The sequence below is a fragment of the Otolemur garnettii genome, unplaced genomic scaffold, assembly GCF_000181295.1.
Source record: "Otolemur garnettii isolate 467f Iridium unplaced genomic scaffold, OtoGar3 scaffold00027, whole genome shotgun sequence".
NCBI classification, from domain to species: domain Eukaryota; kingdom Metazoa; phylum Chordata; class Mammalia; order Primates; family Galagidae; genus Otolemur; species Otolemur garnettii.
The window spans coordinates 16193416-16204780 of NW_003852422.1; the positions used below are offsets into that span (position 1 = coordinate 16193416).

At 42.8% G+C, this 11365-nt stretch overlaps 1 protein-coding gene across 17 annotated transcripts in view; it reads right to left on the bottom strand.

Moving 5' to 3' along the window:
• The window catches only part of ZNF532 (zinc finger protein 532), a 120284-nt gene that overhangs the window by 80018 nt on the left and 28901 nt on the right, over positions 1-11365 (bottom strand). The gene's annotated exons all lie outside the window — the stretch shown is intronic.

Genomic DNA, 11365 nt, shown 5'->3' on the forward strand with positions numbered 1-11365 from the left:
GTGAGTTTCATTTCCTTCTCTTCCCTCCTGAAATCCTAAAAGATGGTATTAAAGGTATTTTAAATAATATAAATAGGCCAATAGATTAGTCTGCTTAGAGCTTGGGCATTGAGAGCTGTCGCTAAAGAAATACAAGGTTTCTTTCTGAGGTAATGGAACATCCTAGAATTGACTGTGCCTACATAATTCTATGAACATAACTAAAAACCACCAAACAGTATTCTTTAAATGGGTGGATTGCGGGGGTGTGTGAATTACATCTCAATAACTCTTAACAAAAATATATTCTGTGCGAATGGCGTCAAAGCCAAGGTGAGACATCAAATAAAGTCTGGGGTAAAGGACAAGGACAGAGGAGTGGCTGCTGATTCAGCAGGCCACGCAGTGACATCCCAAGGTCTAGCAGAAGGCTGCTGACGTGGAGGACAGTAAGTCCTAGATCGCCACAATCGCCCAGGACCTGGAGCCGGCAAGGGAGGGAGGAAGTGGGGCTGGCTGGCTGAGGGGACTGGGTGCTAAGCACTGAGGCCCTCTCTGCTACTCGGGGCAGCTCTGGAAGAGGAAGAGGAAAATCTCTGGGTTACCAAAGTCATAGACAGTATTTCACAGCTGCCACAGTGAGCATAATACAGAAAACAGTACCCAGGGCCTGGCTTCCTCTTCCTCTAGCCCTAAGGCCAAAAGCCAAGCTTATTCCCCAGGCAGGAGCACCGACAGTCTCCTATGAAAACAAAAGCTCCAGTGAGGAGACTCCAGATGCTGACTTACGGGATCCTCTGACAAGGAGTCCTTCTCCACAAGGAACCAGAGAAGCCCCCAAGGACAGGCCCCACCTGTGTGGGCAGAGCTCCCGGGCAGCTCTTCACAGTCAGATGCTGGGAAAGCCACCAACACAAGAAATGAAAATCAACAAAACAATAATTTAAAATAAAAGAGGACAGAGATGCTACAGGACAGGAAGAAAAGCTCATATATACAATTAACATCTTCTGAGAAAAAAGAACAGGAAGTTATAAAGGAAATTTTAGGAATTACGCCTATGAACAACTGAAATAAACAAGTAGAGGAAGTCAGGAAAATCAGGATAGAACTAGAAAAGAAATACAAACAACAGAAGAGACATGAAAACTAAAAGTTCGATCCAGTCAGGGGAATATCTGAATAGTAAAAGTATTCCAGAAAGGGAGGATACAGAGAGGATTTTATCAAAGAAATAATAAAAGAACATCTCCCAAGACTAAGGAGCCATTTATGACTGAAAGGGCCCTCACAGGGCTACCAGAAAAAACACAGGATAACAAATTAAATCTGAACTTCACATAAAAAACAAATAGCCTTTCAGAGTAAGTATGTTCTGTTCTTTATCTGGGCATCTTGTTATTTCTGGGTTTTTTTGAGACAAGATCTCACTGCATTGCCCAGGCTGGAGTGCAGTGGTATAATCATAGCTCGCTGCAGCCTCACACTCCTGGGTTCAAGAGATCATCCCACCTCAGCCTCCCAAAGTTCTGGTGCCGTGTTTCCCAAAAAATAAGACACTGTCTTACATTTATTTTTTCTCAAGAAGACACACTAAGGCTTATTTTCAGGGGATATCTTATTTTTATTAAGTATAATACAACAATCTACATTTATTCAAATACAGTTAAGTCATCTTCTTCTGGAATGTGACGGGGGTGTCAACCTTGTTGGTGGGGCTGTCGCAGTCATGCGTGAACTCCTTTCCCCTAGCCGTTAGCACGTGCTCAATAAGATGCCTGCGACCACTGTTACCACACTGCACACCTGGGCAAGTGCAAATGGCTCAGAGAAACAAGCTGTGACACATAAAAGGTATTACAGTCTTCCTCACCACTCTGCGCCAAAATGCTGCATAGCCACGCCCATCACTAGGTCTTATTATCAGGGTAGGGCTTGTATTTAACAAATGCATAGAAATCCCACTAGGACTTACTTTTTGGGTAGGTCTTATTTTCAAGGAAACACAGTATTACAGTTGTGGTATGAAAAACCGTACCCAGCCAGCATCCTGTATTTTTGATTTGCTAAATCTGAGAGCCCTCTACCTCTACTGGCAAAGCCCATCAAATGAAAAGCAAAAATCCACACTGTAATGAAACTACAGAGCACCACAACCAACAACTGCATAAGGTTTACCATGTCCCAGGAACAGAAAGAGGTGTGCAGGTGTCAGTTCTTGAATCTCCAGAGCCAGTGGGGCACTCACAGTGCCTTTACGTCCAGACAAAAGAGGCCTCTGCCCCAGGCCTGGGCCCTAGAAAACCCATTTATCCCAAGAACTAAAACAGATTGTTTCAGTCTTATAGGAAAGTTTTGTTTAATTCTGCTTTTAGTTTTGGACACTGGATAAACTGGAATTCTGGGAGAGACTGGTGAGGAGAGGTGGCTTTGGGTACAGATCATACATCTGCCCTGGTCTAGCAGAGAGAACAAGCATCTAAGCAGCCCCCCCCCCCGCATAAACCAAGTCCCCCCCAATTCCCCTCTGCCCAGAAGGTACAGTTGGAGGGACAGGGTTGAGGGGTATGCTCAGAATTGCCTAGAAATCCCAAATCAGAAAAGTGAGGTTTCAGGAAAATACAAAAAAATTATCCTGCATAGAGATGGGCTATCTGGAAAGCTCAAGCTGCCAAGTCTACCCTGGGGTCAGTGGGGATCAGCCACAGCTCCCAGTGCTGCCCCGGCAGATCCGGGGCTGTCACATGGGCTTGTGGGCTGGAACAAGCATGATGGCATCGTTCAGACCTTGGCCTTGAGGGATATACCTGAAGAGCAGGCTACAGGCCCTGGGTGAACACAGGGGCCAGGCCATAGACAGAGTTAGATTTAAACCTATTAAATATTTAGGCAAATGGCACATACCTTTTAAATATTTAAACGTATCTTTTAAATATTTAGACATCTGGTCTCCATTTGTCCTCCTGCCCCAGGCCCTAGAAACATTAAGAGCAGACCTAGAAGCCATTATTATTATGACGATGATTACTATCCCTATTCTATGTATTAGACAGAAAAAGCATCTTGCTCAAGGACATATGGCCAGTAAGTGGGGGGATGCGTGAGGGCCCAGACCTTCTGCCTCCACAGTCTAGGCTCGTAACCCTTTCAAGGACCAGTCACCAAGGTAATATTTAAAATGAAGGAGCCCAAGTTTAGCAGTGTAAACACATTACTGAGAAATAAAGTTAGTCACAAAAGAACAGATCAAAAGGTTCAAATTCACTGCCTATGAGAATTATGACTGGGAAGTGCCATTTGATTTTTTTGAATCTATATACATGTATTACTTTAAAAATAATTCTCGACTGTTGAAAAGAGTAAAGCAGCAACCTTAATTTTTCCTCTCAACTCTCAATATAAACAACCAAAAAAACATTCTGCTTCTCAAGCCCCATTCTTCCAAAAATGCATAACATATATTCATAGTTTTTCCTAATGCAAATGGGAATCCGTCATAATATTTCACTAATTGTAACCCTAAGGGTATTACTGTATTTAACATGGTTTTTAAATTGTTTACAGTGAAATATACCAAATTCTATTATTTGTCAGAAAAATGTTAAAGAACTAAAAACCCAGACGTAGTAATTTTAGAAACATTAAGTGTCATGCATACGCAGAAAGGATTATTAAATACATTTTTTCTTTTTATGGTCTTCCCCCCAATCTCGATGCATTTAAAACATCTTCAGTGAGAATTAAAAATAAAGGAACGAGTGGGAGAAGAAAGGTTGTCAAATATTCAACCACTATTAGATTACCTATATTTTAAGAAGCTATAAAGCTGATAAAATTATTTGTTTAACGAAGAAACAGAGAAACTGTTTTGTCAAACCTACCAAATTTAAGAGCACACCATAATGAAATGTTAATGACAATCCCCCCTTAGACCAAGACCAACATCAAAGAGAAAATCCAAACCAGAGAATTTTTTGTGTATCTATTTAAGCCTTAGGGGGGAAAAAAAAAAGAAAAAAGGAAAAAAGCTTACAACCTAAGACTTGACCTCAGAACAAAACCACAGGTCTTTGAAGAAGGTAGTCTATGTAGCCTTTCATGTCTCTACCTTGCTGAGCTGCCTGTTTTAAAATGTACAGTCACACGGGACGGGGATTCTGTCTCTCCAAATGCTTTGCTTTTTATTATCTTCACCTGCCCCATCTGTCAGCCTCACTATCTCCCTCCTGGCCAAAGATCCTGAAAATATTTCCATGATTAATTATTACTGATCTACTTTCACCTTTCCATTTTCTGATCTTTTCAGTATTTATGTACATCATGTGTTACTGTATGTTTATTAAATATCAGTACTGAATGATTTGAGGTGATTTATAATAAGACATATACAGGGTGGCCATAAAGTTTCTTTGCAATTTAAAATAATGTGAAATTTGGCTCGGCACCTGTGGCTCAAGCGGCTAGGGTGCCAGCCACATATACCTAAGGTGGCGGGTTCGAATCCCCAGCCCGGGCCCACCAAACAATGATGATGGCTGCAACCAAAAAATGGCCAGGCGTTGTGGCGGGCACCTGTGGTCCCAGCTACTTGGGAGGCTGAGGCAGGAGACTCGCTTGAGCCCAGGAGTTGGAGGTTGCTGTGAGCATGATGCCATGGCACTCTACCCAGGGGGATAGCTTGAGGCTCCATCTCAAAATAAATAAATAAATAAATAAATAAATAAAAATAAAATGATGTGAAATTTTAAACTGCACAGAAACTCTATGGCCACCCTGCATATTAACAGTAGAACCTGTGTGAATTGACCACTCAAGGGACTGTAACAAACTGGTCAACGATATGGAGGGGTCAACATATGGTCAGTGCAGGAAGGGGACCAACTATGGAGGTTCTGCTGTATATATGTGTATAAGGACCAAAGAGCTCAGAGAGAGAGAGAATACAGAGCTGCAGTCCTACATCTAGACAGACAAGTAGACAGGGACAAGACACCCAGAGAGACAGGCAGAGGGACAGATGCACACATGCATACAGATGGCTGGAGGGGTCCCAACATACGCTGCAAACTCTTTCACCACCTTCCCACCCCAGACACGGGTGGTGGCTTGGCTGGGTCACAGCAGCCCTGCCAGATAGAAACAGTGACATTTTGCTACACTTTGCATTGACTTCCAGTGCCTAGAATAAGCAGATTAAGAGAGAAGTTACCAACAGATGGAGAAAGATGAGAAGAGAGCGTTATTATTTATTGGGTTCAGAACTTTTGTTGGGGGTGGATGAAAAAAATTTGTTGAAGATAATGTACTTCATGCAACTGACCTGCATACTTATGAATGGTTAAAATGATAAATATCATCCAGGCCAGGTGGTTCATGCCTGTAATCCTAGCACTTTGGGGGGCCAAGGCTAGTGGACTGCCTGAGCTCACAGGTTCAAAACCAGCCTGAGCTAAAACAGCTGGGCATTGTGGTGGGCACCTGTAGTCCCAGCTACTCTGGAGGCTGAGGCAAGAGAATCCCAAGAGCTAGAGGTTGCTGTGAACTATGACATCATAGTACTCTATCCAGGGTAACAAAGAGATACTCTGTCTCAAAATAAATAAATAAATAAAAATAAAAAATGATAAATAGCATGTATATTTTACAATTAAAAAAAACACTCCTGTGTTAAACGGGGGCGGGGCGGGTGGGAGGGGGCCAAGTTACACTGAACTGAAAAGGGAGTATTTTAGAAATGCACTGATTTCTCACGTCTGACACCCTTGGTGCCATCTTTAAGGAAACGGGCTGAGGGATAGCAGCAATGTGCTAAGCAACCTTAGCAACCAGCAGTCTGAGGGTGGGACAGCCCTGAATTTAGCTGTTACCCATTTCTGTGATTTACACCCTCCCACCACTATACATTTCAAGCTGCATTAGTCAAGAGGCCACTGGTGGGGCTGAGAAGGGACACGCACAGTGGGCTGGGGAGCTAGCTCCAGCAGGCACTGTCTCCCAGATATGTTTTGTTTGTAGGCATGGGAGCCAGCAAGACTCTTTGCCACAAGACTTCCCCAAATCTGTCCCTTCCCTACTTTGAGACCTTTAATATAGTAACATGCATTCTGAATTGCACAGAAGGATTACAGCATAAAATGCTGCTTACCAGATCTATCCAATCTCCACACCCTATCCCCCTAAGCCAGTGGTTCTCAACCTTCCTAATGCTGTGGCCCTTTAAGACAGCTCCAAAGGAGTCATGACCCACAGGTTGAGAACTGCTGCTAAGCCATTTCAGAGGCGTACTGTGCCTCTTTGGGAAATACTGTCTTTTTTTTTTTTTTTTTTTTTTTGAGACAGAGCCTCAAGCTGTCCCCCTGGGTAGAGTGCTGTGGCATTATAGCTCACAGCAACCTCCAACTCCTGGGCTCAAGCGAGTCTCCTGCCTCCGCCTCCCAAGTAGCTGGGACCACAGGCGCCCACCACAACGCCCGGCTATTTTTTGGTTGCAGCAGTCATTGTTGTTTGGCGGGTCCGGGCTGGGGATTCGAACCCGCCACCTTCGGTGTACGTGGCTGGCGCCTTAGCCGGTTGAGCTATAGGCGCTGAGCCAGAAATACTGTCTTAATGAAATGACTCTAAACAAAAAAAAAATTTTTAATTAAAAAGAAAAAGAAATGACTGTAGGCTGGGCACAGTGGCTCATACCCATAATCCCAACATTTTGGGAGGCAGAAGTGGGAGGATCACTTGAGGCCAAGTGTTTGAAACCTGTCTGTACAACATAGAAAGACCCCATTCCTACGAAAAATAGAAAAATTAGCCAGGCATAGTGGGACACAACTGTAATCCCAGCTACTGGGGAGGCCAAAGCAGAAGGATCGCTTGAGCCCAGGAGTTTGCAGTTGTGGTGAGCTATGATGATGCCACTGGAACTTCAGCCCAGGCAACAGAGCAAGACACTGTCTCAAAAGAAGAAATGAGTCTGTTCATTGCAGGCAAAAGCAAAGCAGAGACGGTAAGGCATCCAGATTTGTCTACTCTTCAGCGGAGAGCCAGCAATACCATTTGTGACTGACGCCCTGGTAGACTATCAAGGTGGGCAAGCAGAGTTAGTTCAAACTTCAGTGACAACTGATACAGAAAGGCCCAAATAGAGCCTCTGCCAAGAGCCCCACACGGCAGTGATGAGGGGGAGAGGGAGAGGAAAGGTTCAGGACAGTTTCTTTTGGCCTTTTCTGTGGGATATTAACTTTTCTCTGAGTTCCACAATGTATGATTCCAATAATCCTCAAAATCTTAGTATACATTAATCTTTAAAATATTCCATGAAGGGCACAATATTAACCCAGAAACAAACCGCTGAAGTATCTGGAAAAAACTGATAGGCTAGTTCTGTTCATAAAATGTCAAGGAGCGCCTGAAAATCAAGGGTGACTTCAATCTAATGAAAATGAAGTAGGTAAAAGGAATATACAGGCTGCACAAAAGACAAATGATTAATTACCTCCTTAGGGAAGAATAAGGAGGTCGATATTCATAAAGCTCAGCAAATTAATACCCAGAACGGGCCATGGTTTACTGGATTTGATTAGTAAGAATGCTATTTTCCCTTATTCTATTATTTAAACCCTTCCCAGACAGAGCAAAGTCTATTTTCAATGGCAAGACAAAAATCACATATTTATGCTTCTGTGCAAAAGTGCTCTCAAGAATGGTAAGACAAATAATGGGCCACATGAAAGACAACAGCAATCTATACCATAAAGGTACTGGGGACATAAGCAGAGCCCATAGAGAAACTCTTTTCCTTTTCTTAGTGGTTTAAGTCTGGAACCAGGAGAAAATGGTTCTTCCATCTCACTACCAAAAACAGTAAATATAGGACAAGGAAAAAGCCACAATAAACTTGGTGACCGTTTTCTCAGGAACCATGCTGGGCTGATCGACAGTTAGGTATAACCATGTCCTCACGCCTGTAATCCTACCACTCTGGGAGGTCAAAGAGGCTGGATGGCCTAAGCTTAAGGAGTTCAAGACCACCCTGAGCAAGAGCAAGACCTGTCTCTAAAACTAGCCTGGCTAGTTGTGGAGGGGAGGCTGAGGCAATAGAATCACTTGAAGTTGCTGTGAGCTGTGACAGCACAGCACTCTACCGAGGGTGACAAAGTGAGACTCTGTCTCAAAAAGGAACCAAAAAAACCTGTCCTCCTCCTCCCACTATGTAATCACTCCTCCCTCTGGCTTACACCCATGAGAAGCATTAAGGCAAACTCTTCAAAGATAAACAAAATATCAAGCCAACCATTTCACAGGTGATTAAGTTAGGTCATCAAGTAGTCCTAATATTAAGTAATAAGTACTTGGGTCCAAAAATTCAAGCAGCTTCCCAATTAACTCATTTCTTTCCTTCTTTCTTTTTCTTTCTTGAGACAGGGTTTTATTCTATCCCCCAGGCTGGAGTACAGTGGCACAATCACAGCTTAGCCTTGAAATCTGGGGCTCACGTGACCCTGCTGCCTTAGTCTCCCACGTAGAGGGGACTACAGTTGTGTGCCACTGTGCCTGGCTAATTTTTCTGTTTTTTCACGGAGACAGAGGTCTCACTATATTGCTCAGGCTTGTCCCAAACCCCTGACCTCAAGCGATCCTCATGCCTCAGCCTCCCTAAGTACTGAGACTACAGGCATGAGCCACCGTGCCTGGCCCAAATTTCTAAAAGCCAGTAGTAACGTAATCATAGGAAAAGATCTGTTGATGTCTAAAGCAACACATAGCAACTTCTAATTATTCTTTTTCTTTGAAGCACAAATGCAGAAGTTGTCTTTTCAGACATTCTAGAGTAACCAACTTGCTCTCCATTAATTGACAAGCATTTCCTAAGACTTTCTGTGTACAGAGTACTACAGAAACAACAGATTGGGAACCTCGGCATTTCTTCTACCAGCAGCAGAACCTGAATTCTCTTGTTCAAGTTTTTCTGTGGTCATGATGGGCCACCTCTTCCATACTCCAGACGAAATTTTCAGCCAATATAACCTTAGATTTAAAATCTCTACACAAACATTCCTGTTCCATTAGGAGCACTCTAATTTGAATGCCAAAATGTCATCTTTGTAAACAGCTTTACTAAGCTAACCAGCTGCCCCTTGTTCAAATGCAACTCTCTTCCATTCCTACATTTTCTTACAAGAGTAGTATGTGGTCTTTGCCAGAACTCTAGAACCCAGAAGTGTAAGGAACAGAAAGCAAGAGCCTCTGGGAGACCACCACATCAGCGATAAACTCAGATAACATTCAGCATGTACACTTGTAACTGAATACATAAGCATAAATATACATACACGTATATATGATTTTAACATAATAAGCTTTTTCACACTCCATGATAAATCACAGTGTTCCATGTCTACCGATAAGGCACAGAGTTGTTCCAGCACATCCTTTAAATTTAGACTATAAGGTGGGCACACTAGCACAGTAGCCATAGTTCTACCTACGCAGCAGACTAAGGTAGGAGGACTGCCTGATCCCAGGAGGAGTTCAAGACCACACTAGACAACAAAGCAAGACCCTGTCTCAAAAAAAAAAAAAAAAAAATGAAGGTTCTGATAGCTTCCCCAAATGGCTTAAAGCCAAAGTAAGGAACCATAAGAGACTTATTAGACCACTTCAAAAAATAACCTTTAAGACACAGTGTTGCACTTCATACTTTTTAAAATTCTAATTCTTAAACTCACAGAATAAAATTAAGATGAGGGAAAGGGAGAAATTAAAATAATTCATACTCATGCTCTGAAACCATAATCATTAGTTTACAATGTCTGAAACGGCTTAGAGCCTGTAGATCAATGGTTAGGGCACCAGCCACATACATAAGGGCAGGCGGATTCGAACTGGGCCCAGCCTGCTAAACAACGATGACTGCAACCAAAAAATAGCTGGGCACTGTGGTGGGTGCCTGTAGTCCCAGGTACTTAGGAGGCTGACTCAAGGGAATTGCTTAATCCCAAGAGTTTGAGATTCTGTGAGCTGGGACACCACAGCACTCTAAAGGGTGACATGAGACTCTGTCTCAAAAAAAATAAATAAAATGTCTGAAAAGACAAATTCTGCATTCCACCCATCAGGAAACTACATATTCTTAATTTTTGTATAGAAAACTAGGCTTGCCTATAGATAAGTGACTAATATTTTAGTTGTCTGTGGTTTTTTTTTGGGGGGGGGGAGACAGTCTCAACTCAGTTGCCCTGGAGTTGAGTGCCATGGTGTCATTAACTCACAGCAACATCAAACTCTTGGGCTCAAGTGATTCACTTGCCTCAGTCTCCCAGAGGCTGCCAGGGACTATAGGTGCCTGCCACAATACCTGGCTGTTTTTAGAGATGGGGTCTCACTCTTGCTCAAGCTGGTCGAACTCCTGAGCTCAAGCAATCCTCCTGCGTTGGCCTCCCAGAGTGCTGGGATTATAGGCGTGAGCCACTGGGCACCTGGCCTTATTTTAGTATTTTTATGTTCTGAAAAACATAAAACATTTCCTGAAGGAAATGTTCTAACCCAAATAATAAACTACTTCTTGAAACGCAAGGAAAGTGCAAACCCAGAAGTTCATCCAGCCAGAGGGGAGAGGACAAACTGGCTTAGGCTGGCACTTACCAGCATGCCTAGATAAGGAAGAAATAGGCATGGCCAACAGCAAGGGAAGGGCTGCTCAGGATAGAACGACACAGTGGGCCAACTTTCTAAGGTACCTTTAGTGAAACTCATCATGAATGAATTCCTATTTTAGGTAAAGAGCTCAGAACATGCGCAAAAACAGACCAAAATCAGGTCTAAGAAATCTTTTTAACTTATAAACCATGATCCATTTTATCTGGTGATTTTCAATGTTCATAAGCACAGGGTCTCGGGTCCCTTTTAAAAGAAAAGAGAGAAGCCATTACCTACTGGGAAGCAGAGCTGGAGAAGTCCAAGGAAGAGGAAGAAAAGAGGAGTGGAGGGCAGAGGACTAAACAAAAGAAATCAAGATATTCACAGAGGTATTCACAGTTAAAATAGTGGCTGGTGCAAAGGCAGACTGTACTTAATAAGGAATTCATATACCCTTCCTCATATACATTTCAAATTCCTCAAAAAAGGTTGGGGAGCTGGGAATAATTCTTTAACTGGGCAATGCAGAGGGAAACGGGGGTTTAGGCAAGTAGATACCAGGTACAATTTTAAGGTTTTTAAAAATAAAAAACTAAAAGTCAGTAAGATAATAACCACCGTTCCAGTGCATCAGAACAAGAATAAAATGGGAGCCATAGGTACAGTAACTGCCCTATGGGTAACAGAAAAGCAAATGTTTAGATATGCCCAGGTTGAACAAGGGTACTTAATTTTACTTAAGCATTTACATTTCTTA